Source organism: Abramis brama, assembly GCF_963993115.1.
Source record: "Abramis brama genome assembly, chromosome: 7".
NCBI classification, from domain to species: domain Eukaryota; kingdom Metazoa; phylum Chordata; class Actinopteri; order Cypriniformes; family Leuciscidae; genus Abramis; species Abramis brama.
The window spans coordinates 15,049,867-15,063,632 of NC_139969.1; the positions used below are offsets into that span (position 1 = coordinate 15,049,867).

Below are 13,766 nucleotides of genomic sequence, written 5' to 3' on the forward strand. Positions count from 1 at the left end.
TCCGACCCTGGACTGCTTTCATTGTGTCGACCCTCTTCTGCATGCCCTTGTGATTCTGCTTTGTTTGCCTACATTTTGCCTTTGTTTGATATTCTCTACACTGTTTGCTGCCTGCCCTGACCCTGTGCTTGCCTTTTGACTATGTTTCTGTACTGTCTTGGACATCTCTATTACTGGTGTTTGACCCCCGCCTGTTTGTACCACACTTACTGCTGTTATAAAAACTACACATGGATCCCAACTCCGCTGCCTCTTCCTTACAGTATTGTATGAACTGTATTGAAAATATACTTGTATAATAAAAAACTAACCCTATAAATAAAAATAACATTCTTTATATATATATATATATATATATATATATATATATATATATATATATATATATAGGCTATATATATATATATATATATATATATATATATATGTGTGTGTAATTTTCATTAGTTAATATATTATGATATGTATGCTTTTAATAAATAAGGAAACTAGACATAGTTTATTAAAACTATACTGGTTTAAATACTTGATTCCTGTATTTTTCACTAAGAACATTGGTATAGTATTTCGGTGTACAGTGTGTTTTACTGGCCGATAGTTGGACTTTATTGTGGCACTTATTGAGTAGACTTTTTTGAACATTCATGTTTTTTGTAGAAATACTCCCATTGCATACACTCTATATGCACCATCATGGTCATCACTATCATGTTTGCACACACTCAAACAGCGGAACTCCATCAAGACATGTTTAATTTACATTCTTCTCATGTGTGTGTTATATACAAAATTCTGTAATATTTCAAATAAAATCATAAACCGCAGGAGGAAGTTCAGCGAGGAGGAAGTTCCTGTGTGTGTTTCTGTGTGATCTTCAGTGACTTACAGCTCAGAGAACTGAGAGCCTCAACAGAGAACTGAGCTGATCTGATTCAACATGGACAGATGCCTCATACTTATTCTCATTGTGGGAACAGGTACATTATCAAATAGTTAATGAAATTCTGTACATAAATAATTACTTTGTTTTTAATTCTCAATCCCCAAAGGCTAAATTTATATTAATTTAGTCATTTGTATTCTTGTGAAAGTCATTTGTATTATTTTGTCAACCTTGTTTTCAGAAATCTTTTTTTAATTGTTGACAGGTTTGGTGACTGGAGACAACATTAAGCCAGATAAAGGGACAGAAAAAAACTCTAAAGAAACAGAAACTGTCAAGCTGAGCTGCTCATATAGTACAAGTAGTGAATATGTTTATCTTTACTGGTACAGACAGTATCCAAACAAAGAACCGCAGTATTTATTATACAAAAGTGCACGGTCAGCGAGTGCTGATGAAGACACCTCTGATGATCGGTTTCAGTCGACTACATCACAAACATCCACTGAACTCACTATTACTGATGTACGACTGTCAGATTCAGCTCTCTATTATTGTGCTCTGAGGAGCCCAGTGATACAAAACATGAAACACGTCGTACAAAAACCTGAAGCTCTTTTCACTTTGAACCGATCTAGTGAAAACCAAAATCAAGACCACAATCTATCCAGCCCTGAATATAATAAAATATGTGGTAACACCTGTGTGAGGTTGAATTAGGCCTGTTAAAAAACTTCAGGGAAACATCAACAGTAGATTTAGATGTCACGTTCCATGTGGTTCCTTAAGCACTTTATACATTCTTAAAATAATTGCTTAATTGTCATCATGCAGTAAAAATAGGGAGCCAGCAGAGAGAGATCAGTTAAGCCTATCATTTGTTGTAGGGGTGCTGAAATCTCACACGATATTAAGACTCTTTGTATTTCTAAGTGACTCCGTCTCTCAGCACCACTATTGAGTTAATGGCTCTGCTGACTCTCCAACAACATCTAACCAATTGTTGGGTCTGTTGGGTTTATTTTCAAGGCAGTGACTATTGAGCTTCTTATAACAAGCCACTGTCAATTCTCTAGTTCTCAAAAAACAAAGCCACATATATTATATTATATATAGCTAAATGTGTGTAAAAATCACTTTAAAGTAATAGGCTTTGCTATTCCAGTAAGTTTACATTTATTCATTTAAGACACTTTTATCTAAATTGTCTTTATAATTTCTGTCAATAACATTCTAGAGAACTGCATGCTCTTTAGTTTTTCTGCAGCAGTTTGTGGAGGGTCCTTTATTATTTTAGCATGACTGTTAAGTACGTGTACGTATTTAGAGTGTTGTAATAGGGATATGTGGGTAGTTTGTTGTTGTTGTGTGTGTGTATGTGTGTGTGTGTGTGTTTCAGATGTTCATTGGGTCAATCTGCCTGTCAGTTTTCCTGAAGGATGATGACGTCCCGGTTCAAGCATCCAATCACATTACACCACCTTCCTCAAATACCCGTATCTCTTCTACGTCCCCAGCTTTTTGCTCACTTTGGCGTTTGTATTTGTTTGGCTCACTGTTGTTGATTTCTGTGTGTCTATCGTTTGAATTAATCAATTGTCGTATAGTGGTTGTGAAGTGTTTTTGTTTGTTTTACTGTTCATCCTTGTTCAGTCATCACAGTACACGTGAGGCTGGGAAGGAGGGAGCAGGTTAGTAAGTTGCGCGACATACATTGCGCACCATGTAGGACAATTTTGAATTGTATTAGACACACTAGGTTAGGAGAGTGCCACACCCTGTAAGTTTTGTTATATTGTAGTTAGTGTAGTTGGGTTGGGGACGTCTTGACACCGAAGACTTTTCTTTTCTACATTTTTCGTTTGGTAGTTAGTTTAGCTGCATTAATCTTATAGCTAGTTTGTTCTGTTTTATTTATTTATTTTATCTGGCATCTCTCGAGCTCACCTTCCCACCTTTGTTTGTTTTTGTTTAGTATTGTTATTTGTCTTGTTGTTCTCCTCATTGTTTGTAAATATTGTAAATATTATTTTCTCTTTATTCTTTCACATTTGGGTTCTGTAAAAATAAATACTTTTGAATGGAGTTTTTGAGTTGATCTTTTTATTTTTATTGCCCGGTCCTTCATATTAAGTTATACGCACATCTTTATTTAAATGTTATACTCCCTTACCCCTAACTAAATCAAAAAGGGACATAACAATGACAAAATAGCCATATGTATAAAGAGAAGTCAATCAATAAAGGATGACACAATTTAAAAACATTTGTTTTCATTATACAGAAAGTCAGACAATGATTATTTCAGCTTTTGTCTCTCAAAAAATTCTTAAAATTGAATGAAAACACCTCCATCATGGTTGAGAAGCTTACACTTACACACTGTTAGCCCGGACAAGTTGAATCTATTTAAAAAATTGGAGCACACTGGTTGCCCTAAAAAAATTAAGTAATGATAACATGGTTTGTTTACACTCATGAGTTCACAATATTGTCAGTATTTAATTTTAGGTGCCAGACCACCTTTTCATACAGTTAGGGTACTCCAGGGCAGGGCGTAAATCAGTCCGAAAAAAGGACACAGAAGGCCTGAGGTTGGTCAGTTCATCCATCACCAAACATCCATTCAAATCAATCCTCACTCTACATGGGTTTAGCCGAGGACTTTCTTGATCAATGCAGAGGATTCTCACTGGAGTTTGTCTGTATGAGTCCTTGTCATCTGCATCCTAACAGAGGAAGAAGATAGAAGAAAAAAATAGACAAATACATTGTCAGATGACCAATACCCTTATCTTTATTGGTACCAACATAAAACCAGTGGATTCCCAGTTCACATGCTCCATAAACTCTCAACTGGATCAAGCAGCAGTGAAAAAGAATTTGAGGAAAGATTTCATGCAGATCTCAACAAATCCTCAAGCTCAGTTTCTCTGACAATCAAGGATGTCTGACTCTGTTGTTTATTACTATCTAAAGCCCACTGTGACTGAAACACATACCGTAAAACTTCAAATAATAGCCGAGTCCCAAATAGACGCCTGTCTCTTTTACACGCCTGGTGTGGCTACAGGTTTGGATAAATAAAGGCCGGTCTCAAATAGAGGCCCGGTCTGTTTTTTAGTTTCGGGTTGTATTTAATCTTCTAAAACCCGTCATATCGTCTGTTTAAGCCAGTTCTGGAGCAGATTGCGCACACAAGAGAGCCCTGTGCATCTGGGCGGGAGCTGTTAGCGCAAGCAAGGCAGGCAGAGTTAGCGGAGGCCGGAGAGGGAGAAGTGGAGGAGAGCGACGAGGGGGAGGAATTCACCAATGAACTTGTTGAGGATCGCGGTGATGATGATGATAGTGATGAATATAGGGTCCTTTTGTATCACATGATTGCAGTTGTTTTACAGGGTAGCCTTCATTCTTTCTTGTTGATGTGTTTCTGGCAACTAGTTCATAGACTCGATGGATATTACCGGTAACTTGTATTGTTCAGCCCATGGCTGTCACATCGTTTCGTTTTTTTATGCTGCCAATAATCTATAGGGGGTCGCACACCGTACGAGAAGCGCAGTGCCGTGTCGCGTCTATGACAACTCAAGGTTTCGCACACCGGACGCGCACTTTGTCAGTTTATGGCCAGCAATATAGTTATGTTTAAGGATATTATGGAATTAAGATCATGTCTGTAGTATGTTATGATTGTACTGTACAATTAAATACAATCGTTGCTTAGTCTGCAGTCTGAATTTACTTTACCTCAGAGCGTCCATTAACTGAATGAATTGAGAATAACACCTGAAAATCCGATACATCAGCAATTTTCATTCAAGCAGCTGATTTCTGTTAATGAATGTAAAAATGAATGTATATGCAGCACAGGGTGAAGTCAGTATATACATTAACGTCGATTTGAGACAGTCATTCATAGAGAATAATGGGTTCGAATTTTAAAGACGTGGCTCTGCGCTTCTCGTCTGGTGTGCGACCCCATTTAGACATACGAAAATATAGTAGGCTAATTCTGACATTAACTGATTTGTTAAACACAAACACAGATATGGTAACCTTCTACTGTCATGCTCATCTCAACACTGAAATTAAAGGCCTGTCTCATATAGACACCTGTCTCAAATACAAGCCGGTGCAGTTCGGCGATTTGGGAAAATAAAAGTGCTATTATTTGAAGTTTTACAGTAAACATCCTGACAGAACTAAGAGCTCTGACTTTTTAACATGAGCAATTTTTTTTCCTACTGTTATAGAATAAACCACTCCAGTGGGTGGAGCTGATTCACACTGTTGAGAGTGTGAGACAGTCAAACAGTTATTCAAATATTATTTTTGCCATCGCTGTCTGTCTGAAGACATCATGTTTCTCTTTACCTGGATAATAATGCAACTTTGCATGGGTAAGACATATTCTTTCAATCAATGTATTTACAGTATTATAAAAAATATAAAGGCATTTAAATTTAAATAATTAAATTTCACAAATTGTATAAATCTGTTTAATTGTTTGATTAATTGTCATTTGCTTTTTCACAGGAAATACTTTTGGTGATACAATACAACCATTTACTTCAAAAAAACTTGGTTTTGGGGGTGAAAATGTGACTCTCTCCTGTAACTACAGTCTCACTAGTGGCACTAGTGTTACTCTCCAGTGGTATCGCCAGTATCTTGGAGCAAAACCAGAGTTCCTACTTTCTGTCACTGAATATACAAATACATCTGAGCCTGATCTTCGTCTGTTTTCAAAAGCTACAAAAGAGATCAAACGTGTGGATCTGGAGATCTCCTCTGCTACAGTGTCAGACTCTGCTGTGTATTACTGTGCTCTGAGGCCCACACTGTCACAGGAAACACTAGAACACTGTACAAAAACCTTTCCTTATCTAATGGTGAAAGAAGAAAGATACACAAAGACAAAGAGAGCTGTGATTAACACACAAAGTAGAATATGTAAATAATTTGATAAATATGTAATGAGTCCAATACCAAGTCTACAGGAACCTATAGTTTAAGTACTTTGTACAAATAACACATTGTGCGGGTATAATTTTTATATATTAATAGGTTTTATTTAAAATCTCTCACTAAAAAGTTACAAATGTATTTTAACAAATGTTTGCTTTTTCAGCTGCTGTTTTTGGAAATGTCATCGAGCCAAACAAAACAGATGTTGTTTATGAGGAGGGTTCAAATGTTACAGTATTCTGTATTCTTTCCTCTGGAGGTTCAGATTATCTCCACTGGTATCGTCAGTATGGAAGATCAAAACCTGAATTTCTTGTACTCACCTTTGGAAGTGCAACAGAAGCTCAGGTGTCTGATGTAGATCCAAGATTCACTGTTGAAGTTGAAAAAAAGGAACCATGTGTATCTGAAGATCTCCTCTGCTACAGTATCAGACTCTGCTCTGTATTACTGTGCTCTGCAGCCCACAGTCACAGGAAACACATCTATACAAAAACCTGTTATAATGAGAAACACAGAGACAGAGAAAATGACAGTGAGAAAAAAAGCTGTAACTGCCAATAACAACATGTATGTCAGATGAATAATGGAAACAGGTAGCTACCAAAATCAAAAGGTAGACAAATAATTTAATCAGGTTATTGTAAAAAGGTTAAAAATATAAACAAAATAACATTCTAAAGTCAGTGAATATTTGGCAATATAAAGATGAAGCACATTAAAACCCTACAATATTGTCTACCGTCCTTGACAAATCAATTAAGAATATCCTGTAATTCAAGAAAATGTCACAAAAAACATTAAAATATCTCAAATGATTCTCATAATTTATAGAGAATATATTTAGAGCTCTTGCTTTTTCCAAATTATGGTTATATAATATTGTTGTGGAAAAATTAATATTTTCTTTATATTTTATTTTCAATGATTTAACAAAAGAAGGCAATGCGTTCTTTTGCTGTATTTTGAGTTACTTTTATGATGTTGATACAGCTGGAAGGGTGTGTGTGAGACTTCAGAGGTAAGAAGATTCTCAGGCTAAGGAGGGGTCCTTTTGTTCCTTGTGCTGTGGTGGGTGACAAGAGATAACACTATAAAAATGCTGGCCAACCTCTGCTCTGAGTCTCACTCCGCCTGCAGCTGGACTGTGGATGGACTAGGAACATTTCTTGCAAGAAATAAATATCTTTTAAGGACAATTTGAATCATGATGTCTCTTATGCCTGATGCTGTTTTGTTAGTTATTTGTTTTTGCCTCGACAATATATAAAAAGCTAGCTAAATAACTACACAAAGTATTTTTTATATATAGTTCCATCAGTTCATTTTCCATGTGCATGAGAAATGAGAGGAAATTAGTCAGACTGACAAATGCAAAGACATCAAGTATATAAGCCTTTATAAATCAGGAAGTTCCTGTGTGTGTTTCTGTGTGATCTTCAGTGACTTACAGCTCAGAGAACTGAGAGCCTCAACAGAGAACTGAGCTGATCTGATTCAACATGGACAGATGCCTCATACTTATTCTCATTGTGGGAACAGGTACATTAATTATGGAGTGAAAACAAATCACTGATGGAACTAAAACAGCATATTTAAATACAATATATATATATATATATATATATATATATATATATATATATATATATTCTTTCTTTTTTGTAAGTGCTGTGAAATGTGTTTGCAATATTATTTTGTCAACCTTGCTTTCACATATTAAAAAAAAAAATCACTTTTTATTTTTTATTGTTGACAGGTTTGGTGACTGGAGACAACATTGAGCCAGATAAAGGGACAGAAAAAAACTCTAAAGAAACAGAAACTGTCAAGCTGAGCTGCTCATATAGTACAAGAAGTAGTGTTTATCTTTACTGGTACAGACAGTATCCAAACAAAGAACCGCAGTATTTATTACGCTATGGTGCACGATCCTCTGACCCTCGGTTTCAGTCGACTAAATCACAATCATCCACTGAACTCACTATTACTGATGTACGTCTGTCAGATTCAGCTCTCTATTATTGTGCTCTGAGAGTTGGAGCCCAGTGATACAAAACATGAAACGTGTCGTACAAAAACCTGAAGCTCTTTTCACTTTGAACGAATCTAGTGAAAACCACAATCAAAACCCCAATCTAATGTAATAAAATATGTGGTAACACCTGTGTGAGGTTGAATTAGGCCTGTTAAGAAATTGATATTACATTATAACTTATATATAAAATATTTATTATACAATTATTTAAAACAAATTATATAATTAGAAAAAAGTTTACAACAAATCTCCCTCTGTTCATAAAGAAAAGTACAATTACATGCATGTTAACATTTAATATGACAAAGGAGATTGACAAAACTTTTAGTTTACATTTAGTTTACATAATCAATAATTCTATTCTTGGATATTCTTGACCATTAAATGTCTCACACAGACAAACTAACCGGGCATTGTCTTGCTCGAACAGAATTCAAACTCCTCCACAGCAAATGCAAAACCACGTGTTTTCTACATTCATATGTGACCATATTTTATTTCAATAAAATTAATATACATATTTTCAGTACAGTTCAAAGGATAAAAAAGGTAAAAACCTTCCACTTTGTCTTTTTTTTTTTATCTGACAAAAACAATGTAATTTCAGAAGTTGGCCACAGTGTGGCATAATCTGTGATGTTGGTGGGAAATATTAATTTAAGATCGCACTGTATGTGTGTAACGTCTGCAAACATTTCTGCACTGGAATATTTATTAGACTGTTATAATCTATGTTAATCTGGGTGAGGAATTTGCTTTTAATGGCTGAAGTTCTCGGCATGTAACTTGTTAAATGTAACAAATTTGTATTATCTTTAGCACATATCTGAAAATTGATTTGTTTGATTTATATATTTATTGACAGTGCAATACACAAGATTCTGGTAAGATTCCCAGTTTACATGCTCTGTATTATCTTTAGCACATATCTGAAAATTGATTTGCTTGTCTGCTTGAACCAGACTCTCAACTGGTTCAAGCAGCTGCAAAATAGAGTTTAATCCCAGTTGCACAGGTGGGGCATGTTGTAACACTGCGTTACAATGTGCCACTTATATGATACACAATTCTATTCTATCCAAACCATGAAAAAAGGTGAATAAAGACAGATGGCTCTATCTTGCACCCAGCGCAATTGAGTTTGTACACCGACGCATGTATATCATTCCTATTTTGCACCCGCGCACAGCAGACTTTTACCTCCTCAGACACACGTCGGTAAACTAGCAAATGCATTTGCGCTCCCGGGGGAGTTTCAGCGCAAAGAGGAGGCGTGTTCCGGCCCAAACGTATTTTGCAGGTTTAGAAAACAATTCCGCCACTAACCAGGAAAAACCTAGTCAAAAGTCAGTGGCGCGTTGTGCATGTTATTCATATGCTATTTAAGGGTGCATGCTTGGCTATAATCAATGTAGTGTGTGCACTTTGCTTATCTCATCTTCACACAGACGCAGCAGTTCTCATTTTTAGAAAACCATACAATAGCCTTTATAAACCGTTGTTTTATAAACAAAACCGTTATAATAGCAATCCGACATGAAACAAGCGCGCCTGCTCTTAAAGGGAATGTGAGATGTCGCTCTGATTGGTTTATTTCATGTTACGCCCAAACCACACCTATGAATAATGAAGCTACTTCAGACCAACCCATTTTAGATTTGCGTCGGGCGCAAAAGTCTTTTATCCCGCCGGTATAATAGCAACAGCGCCGAGACCTGCCCACAAAGTTACTTGCGTTTTGCGCTTGATACTTGCGTTTCAGATCGTTAAAATAGGGCCCTGAGAGTCAAAGTTCAAAAATTATGAATTATTTTCTATTCCTATATTTTCTGAATTTTTGTTCTATTATGTTTTGAACTATGCTGTATAGCTGTGTTTGCAGTGTGTTTGTTGTCAAACTCAAAAAATTGTTTTTAAAAATAAATTCCATTATTTTATATGAAAAAGTTAATAATTGTATTTTATTGACAAAATGTTTTAGTTTGTCTGTATATATATATATATATATATATATATATATATTTTTTTTTTTTTTTTTTTTAGATCAGATAACATTTTAAACTGTCATATGGTCTTGTTATAATGTGACCCTCAGAAATGTACCCCAACTATGGGGCATGTCGTCACATTTCACTTACATTCTTTTGGGGTATATATTAAAAAAAAAAAGGAATTAATGAACTGTATTAATTGAACCAAAACCACATAATTGTACTAGACATATGTGAAATGAATGTGGGAAAAAAAAATTAATTCTCCAAACCCCAAGTGGATTTACACAAACTGAGAAAGTCAAAGAGGGTTAGGTTGTGCCCCGCTCTCCTGCATAGATGTTAAATCCTCAAACTCTTTTCTCTGTCAATTCAGAATCTCAGTGTATCTGACACTGCTGTGCTTACTGTGCTCTGCTGCCCACTGTAACTGATATATTACATAGACATCCTTACAAAAACTAGGAGCTCTAAAGTGTGCAGTTTCTGACATGAGCCTTTTTTCATGTCAACATCCTCCAGCAGTGGGTGGAGCTGATCCACACGGTTGAGAATGTGAGACAGTCAAACAGTTATTCAAATACAATCTATTCCATCACTGTCTCTAAAGACATCATGTTTCTCTTTACCTGGATAATAATACAACTTTGCATGGGTAATAAATATTCATTCAATATGTTTATTATGAATAATTGTTATCAATATTATATAACAGTAATATAACAGAAAGCTCTGTTATATCATTTTATTGCTTGACTAAAGACTTTTCTTTTCCACAGAAACTGCTTTGGCTGATACAATTCAACCATTGTCTTCAGAAAAACATATTGTTGAGGGTAAAAATGTGACTCTCTCCTGTAACTACAGTACCACTGGCACTGTTCAGTCTCTCCAGTGGTATCGCCAGAATCTTGGAGCAAAACCAGAGTTCCTACTTTCTGTCAATGAATATTCAAATAAATCTGAGCCTGGTCTTCGTCTGTTTTCAAAAGCTACAAAAGAGATCAAACGTGTGGATCTGGAGATCTCCTCTGCTGAAGTGTCAGACTCTGCTGTGTATTACTGTGCTCTGGAGCCCACAGTGACAGGAAACACTAGAACACTGTACAAAAACCTGATTCGCAGTATTGCATTTCAATAGTAGAAAAAAAACATACTATGGAAGTCAATGGGACCCAGAAACTGCCTGGTTACTGACATTCTTCTAAATATCTTCCTTTTTGTTCAGCAGAAGAAAGAAATTCATACAGGTTTGAAACAGCATGAGGGTGAGTAAATGATGACAGAATTTTTGTTTTAAAGTGAACTATTCCTTTAATGGTGGTTTCAACAAATGTTTAGAAGGAGCTTTTTCATTTAGTCCCGTCAATCTACTAAGTAAGAGATAATTTATAGTCAACCATGCATAAATTAATATGTGGATATGAAATTTATTTTACAGTTAAAGTTTGCATTTAATTGATTTAATAATCTGACCTGAATCTATGTCATCTTAAAGTCCACAACAACATACAGAACAATTGGATAGCAACAAGTCAAACACTGCAAAAATATAATAGCAATATTAATGCTGAAGTCATCTGAGGTCATTTAATTGCAAGACGATCAATAACTGTAATGTTTAGGCCAGATGATGATGAGAAAGAGTCCCAAAATAGTTCAAATAAACAAAATATTTATTAAACAAACAAACTAATGTAATTCACTGGCAAGAAGGCAACAAAACAGCATGTAGACACGACAATACCCGATAATCAACTGAATACAAGGAGGAACTTAAATATACAATGATAACAAACTAAATGACGAACAGGTTTGTTGATGGCATGAGAGTCCATAACTAATGAGTGGCCAGTAACTGAAGAAAAACAAACTAACAGTCCATGAATGAAACTAAACACAAACATGACAATAACTGAGATGCAAGACAGTCCCAGTTTCATCTGTCTGGAACAAGAGAGTGAGAGTTTGCACTGTGATACGAGTGGCTTGAAAGTAGTGGCAGTTTCAGTTACTCAGATAAGCAGACTGATATACAAAACTGCTATGGATGATGGCAAATATTAGCAAATATCAGACTGCTGCTTAATGGAATTCCCAAGTAAATTAGAAGACAATGAAGAGTTCAAGGAGCGATTTCAAGCAAATCTCAGCACAACTTCCTTTCGACTGGCAATCCAGGATGTGTGTGTGTGTGTGTGTGTGTGTGTGTGTGTGTGTGTGTGTGTGTGTGTGTGTGTGTGTGTGTGACTCTGTGTACTACTATGTTCTGAAGCACTGTGACTCAGACAAACTCAAAAAACTTGCAAATTCAGTCCTAAATTAAATATTCTTGATTTGTCTTTGGATTAAGTCTATCATTTTAAAATATTCCACTTCATATCATAAATCGATTTACCCAACTTTTAAATTTGACATTAACTTAAGCCTATAAATTATATTTAGGCATTTCTTGTCAAAAAAATCCACAGTGATCAATATGCTGTCAAAACACATGCACTGAATGTATTTGGTTATTACTAATGTATTATGATATGAGCAGAAATCACATTTCAGTGCACATTTCTGTCAAATAATGCACTTGCTACATATAAACCTATTGAGCACCAGAAGAGGGCGATATATCATAACATCATTCAGCTCTTCAAAGCAGGGTTATTATTATATCTTAAACTAAAATCATAAAAACACATTTGTTACTTGAAATATAATAAATGTCAACTGAATTAAAATATTTAAAAAACAAAAACAAATAGCAATACAATAAACTGCATTTTGTGAATAAACTAAATGAGATTTCTAGATTTGTTTCATACCAAATATTGATCACACAGATGCAGTTCATGTCAGTGCTGTGTTCTCCTTCTGTGCAGGAGGAGCTTGTGTGGGTTTGAGTAAAAGCAGAGTGATCATTAAACTTCTCACAGAGCAAACATGATGATTCTTTGTGCTTTTCTTCTGGTATTTTTGATTAAAAGTAAGTGAAGCTTACCCATGATTTTTGGACATTTGTACAAACAATATTTTTAGATATACTTTTGTTTAATGCTATAAAGTTAATGATACAAATTCAGTTTTATGAGATGTTTTATATTTTACGGTTTGCAGGTGACACAATGGCACAGTCAATAACACCACAGACAAACAGGACACTTGCATCTGTGGGACAAAAAGCCATTCTCTCCTGTACATATGAAGGAACCATAACTAATCTGCACTGGTATCGCCAATATTCCAGATCCAAACCAGAGTTCCTGGCTTGGATTTACCCTCAAGGAGCCACAAGTGACCCTCTTCCTCCTCGCATTTTACCAAAAGTGGACAAAAATCTTGTGAGCCTGGAGATCTTTAATGCTGAAGTATCAGACTCTGCGCTGTACTACTGCGCACTGACGCCCACAGTGACAGGAAACACATCATCACTGTACAAAAACATCCTCAACAATAAATCATGTGTCTTATGATTCTTGAAATCAGTCCTGCACTTAACTGATGAGAAACAAATTAAGTCCCGATCACCTTCTAATTAATGTTTACATTATTTATAACACTATATTAATATAATTATAACAATAAAAAAGATACATGATAACAGCAAAACATCTCAGCATATTTTCATATTTTTCTACCATTTTATTTTTTTAGAACTTTCCCAATCCCAACATAAAATATATCACAGATGCTGCTATTTTCAGTTACCAGAGTACATCCAACCTTCAGGTTTTATGCCAATGGTCACAAAAGTGATGAGTTAATACAATTATTTTAGTTATGCTATTTTTTAGTTATGTTTAACCCAATACTTTATGTCTGTCTTAGGCAGATAAGAGTGTAATACTCATACATTTCCACTAGAGGTTGTTGAGATAAAGAGTTCTGGTATTTG

At 35.3% G+C, this 13,766-nt stretch overlaps 1 long non-coding RNA gene across 1 annotated transcript; it reads left to right on the forward strand.

Annotated features, from left to right (window-relative positions):
* The first annotated feature begins 11,025 nt into the window (after window positions 1–11,025).
* Window positions 11,026–13,358, forward strand: LOC311087617. The gene is made up of 3 exons (XR_014607323.1): window positions 11,026–11,148; window positions 12,754–12,857; window positions 12,989–13,358. It is a non-coding gene; the product is annotated as an uncharacterized lncRNA (long non-coding RNA).
* Window positions 13,359–13,766: the final 408 nt, after the last annotated feature.